Here is a 4325-nt window from a genome sequence, read left to right on the forward strand (position 1 = left end):
CTTGCTAGGTAGTCCGCTCGCTCATTTCCTTTAATATAAAGGCCTTTAGTGCCTTTATGTCCAGGCACCCATTCCACCCGCATCTTGTTGGCAAAGGAGAGAGAGTTCAGGTTAGCCTTACACTCCTCCACCAATTTGGAACGGGTTACATAGTTATTCAGCGCATAAATGGCTGCCTAACTGTCCGTGTAAATCGTAATTAACCTTTCCCTCATGCCCTCTTTTATTAAATTCTAGGCACAGACATTTATTGCATACATCTCAGTCTGGAATACTGTGGTGTGTTTTCCTAACGAGGTGGATGTGCCTAGATTAGGTATATCCATCCTCCATATTCCTGCTCCAGATCCTTGTTCCATTAAGGATCCGTCTGTGAAACAGTTTATCCCATTGCACGGCTTGTGTGGGGTTGACCCTATACACTATAGTAAGTGTTCTTGTATTTTTCTCCTGATGATCAGAATGCATAGCCGGGAAACCATCTTTATTGATGCTCCTGAACAGTCTGCGATGTCCTTCATAAGTTAGGGAATTGTAGTTCGTTCCTAGTTTCATAAGCCTATATGCAGAGCTAAGGGCTTGAGCTTCAATCTCTATATGTAGAGGTTTAATGTTCAGAAGAGCCTCCATTGCTGCAGAAGGAGTAGTGCTTATGACACTCGTTATCATGAGGCACGCCAGTCTCCCCGTTTCCCGAGCCAAGCTTGGGATTTCCTGGTCGTAGCCCTGTGCTACCATACAATGGCAGCATATAGGACAATGGGTCTTATCACTGTCATGTACAATGTATAACTTTTGGTTTAAGACCCCAGGATTTACCTACAGCTCCTTTACATGCCCAGAGACACCTCAGTGCCTTCATACTGGTCCTGTCAACATGGAGTTACAACTTCAGTTTACTATCAAGAGTAACGCAAAGATGTTTGACTACACTGCTGAATCCCAATCGTTCACCGTTAAGGTACGGCGAACTGATTGGAATGTTCCGTCTGTTAGTGGAGACACAAAGACTGACCTTTTGAGAATCGATGCTCAGACCATATTCCTGGCACCATCCATTCATAAGGTCTACCGATGTTTGAAGCAGTCCTGAGATAGTTCCCGGGAATTTGCTTCCTATCAGCACAGCGATATCATTTAGCATATCCCTGCGTGTAGAAACCTGCTTTATTGTATCTAACAAGCAAGGTGTCCACCACCATACACCACAGGAGAGGAGATAGCACTCCACCCTGCGGATAGCCACCAGCGAGCTTCATCCACCTCTTAGTGTGTCCTAGCTCTGACCTGAGCAATCTTCCTTTCAACATCGCGTTGATCCAGTTGAAAGTAAACTGTCCCACCCCTTTCATTTCCCTGACCCTTTGCCATGGTTCTGTAAGGAGTACGAATCGTGTAGATTAGTGGGTTCGCATTAAAGTCACTAACTTTTTTTTGTGATTTTCGAAAAAGACAAACATTTTATGCAAAATATATTATTCCTAGATAACTATAAAAATTTATTTTCATGATGTAAAAATACTTTCAGACTTTCTTAGGCCAGGCTAAAAACAAATTTCACAAGTTTTTTCTTGGAAAAATGGTCAAGCTCCTCTTGCATGTCAAGGTTTCTTTTTCTTAAATATTACCTAATAATTTAAAAAATTAGTCTCTCCCTAAACCCGTGGGACGTTTATTTAAGAAAGAAGCGAATAGTGGAAGAATATTATTTAATTAAGAACTAATACTTTTAATTTAATCGTTCCCTTCTTTAAAGAGAGCGGATCCATGATAATCTCCACACATTGTAACATTACAACCGATCAGGAAAACCACAAACTTAATTGGTGGTTGTATTAGTCGTGCTCAACGGCAAAACTATTCCTCTTCTCTTGATCTGTTACAAATCGGGAACGCTAGGGACAAATCCAATTAAGGAAAACTAATTTCGTTTGTCAAGAAGGTGGAGCCTATTGCATTTTCCTTTGTCCCTGATCCGGTAATCGGATAACTGAGGGACAAAGCAGGGGCGGGATATTTTGGACCAATCACGTTACACGCTTAAAGGAATCACCCCTACATTCCTCTTACTTATCGGCCGCCTCTCATCAGTTCTTTGTTAGGCCGGATGGGGTTGTCTCTTGTCGCTAGCGCTTTGTCCATGGCGATTAATTAATCTCAAATAAACGGACTGAAGAAAATCTAATATCATATAAACAACTTAAAAGACAAAAATACGAAATATTAAATTGTTATCATTTTTGATTGTTTTAAGAATTAAATGATAATAGGTTAGGATTAACCAACTTAACTTAAAAATAAAAAAATATTTTTTATTCTTATGATTCTGTTTGTTTTGTTTGAAATATGGACACAAATAAGTGCTAACGTTTCGAATTTCTATCCTTCATCAGGACAGAACAAAGAACAAGATAACAACCAATGATAAGGGTAAATATGTAAGTACTTGCATATTTGATAACCTATATATACCTATACGTTTTATTTCCCACTTCATTCATCACTTTATTTTTATTAATTTTCATTCTGTACATTTTTTTTTACTTTAATGATTCTGTTTATATTTTCTTTTTTCTTTTTTTTTTTTGTTGTTACCTTTTTTTTTTCTTGGCCTTGATGAAGGCTAGAAATTCTGGCAGAAATGTTGGTACTATTAAATAAGTTTTTACAACTTATTAGTGTTATTTCCCGACCGCTCTTTCAACCATCTTCTTTTCATATAGATTTTGTCGAAATGTCTGTTAGTTTTTTTTTTTTTTTTTTTTTTTTTTTTTTTTTTATAATAAAGTAATATAATAAAGTCCACCCTTATAGAACCTTGCCTTATATAGTTTATATTTTCAAATATAAACGGGTAAATACAATAATTAATTTTTTAAAATAATTTATTGATTGTTATTTACAACTGAATAAAAATATATAAAACAAGTAAATTTTCAGTAAATGATATAATGACATGATACAAATATGTGGAGAATCTACCCATTGATAGAACTCCAATTAATAAATTAAAATGCAGATAATTCTAAGCTGGAATTTGTCTTATAATTAATCTGCTCTTAATGGATAATTTAGTGATTGATTCGAAAAGAAAAAATATATATATAAATCATAAGTGAATATATTTACACACACATAAATAACACACATTGTATTTTAAAAAAAAAAAGAAAAGTGAAAGAAACTACTCAAAATTAATATATATTTCTAATTTTCCTAACTACATAAATAACAATTATCCTTATGGTAAATAAAAATACATACATTATAAAACATAGTCTTAAAGATCCTGGACGTTTATTGGTTGCATATCTTGTCACAAACTATCGAGTGAGTGGTAATGCTTTGATATAAATCTTTGTACTCGGTTTTATGTGGTATATAAAACAAAAACATAAGTGACATAATTATTGATTTTAGATCAATATCTGAAAACATCATAGAATCAAAAAGAAATTTATATTTATAGGAAAATGGAGTGCACCTGTCAGACAATTTTATTATATTCATTTTTTCATAAAACTATGATTGCTAGCTAGAGAACTAATGAATTATTATAAATTTACATTTTTAAAAAGTCAGGTATTTTCGTCCACCCATAAACATTGAATTACACTCTAAGAAATGTTAAAATTTTTAAATGTAACAATTAATTTTGCTTTAAAGGTTGAATTAGTATTATGAAACATATAACGTAAAAACTATTTTAAATTCGGATTGGATTCCCATTACTTTTAATGGATTTCAAATATTAAATATTGGTCGAAAACCGTAGATAAGTCTTCAAGATTATTTTTATTTGCTCTGTCAATTTTTGTCAGGAAAATAAAATGTATTAAATTACCCTGTAAAAGAGTCAATTAACTCTGTTATTTTATGTTTTATTATAGTAATAACATACTTATAACATTCATATAATGTTTATATTTTCTCTCCTAACTCTAAATCACTGAACAGTAACATATTCAATCATTTATCTCAAGATACTTCCATATTAGAGAAAATAAAAAAAATATTCCACTATAATCTTTCCACCCAATGCCAGTAATAAAACTTTTCAAGTGAAAAACAGAATTTTATGACCGCTATCGGCGCCGAAATTGAAATTGCAACAGGCTTGTTGCAGGATTTCATTAAGATAGAACACTTTAATGTTTTACAAGGGGCAATTTTCACTAGCGGAATATACGGCAGTAAAAACTAATTGCGATTTTTTTTTTTTTTTTTTTTGGCGCGATTTGTTACAAAAACAAGGATGCTGAAAATGTGGGGCCTGAAATGAAATATTTCTTTCTACTTAGTAATTTTGGCGGACAACTTTCTGA

The sequence above is a fragment of the Halyomorpha halys genome, unplaced genomic scaffold (assembly GCF_000696795.3).
Source record: "Halyomorpha halys isolate HHAL.00 unplaced genomic scaffold, Hhal_1.1 Scaffold1406.1, whole genome shotgun sequence".
Taxonomy (NCBI): Eukaryota; Metazoa; Arthropoda; class Insecta; order Hemiptera; family Pentatomidae; genus Halyomorpha; species Halyomorpha halys.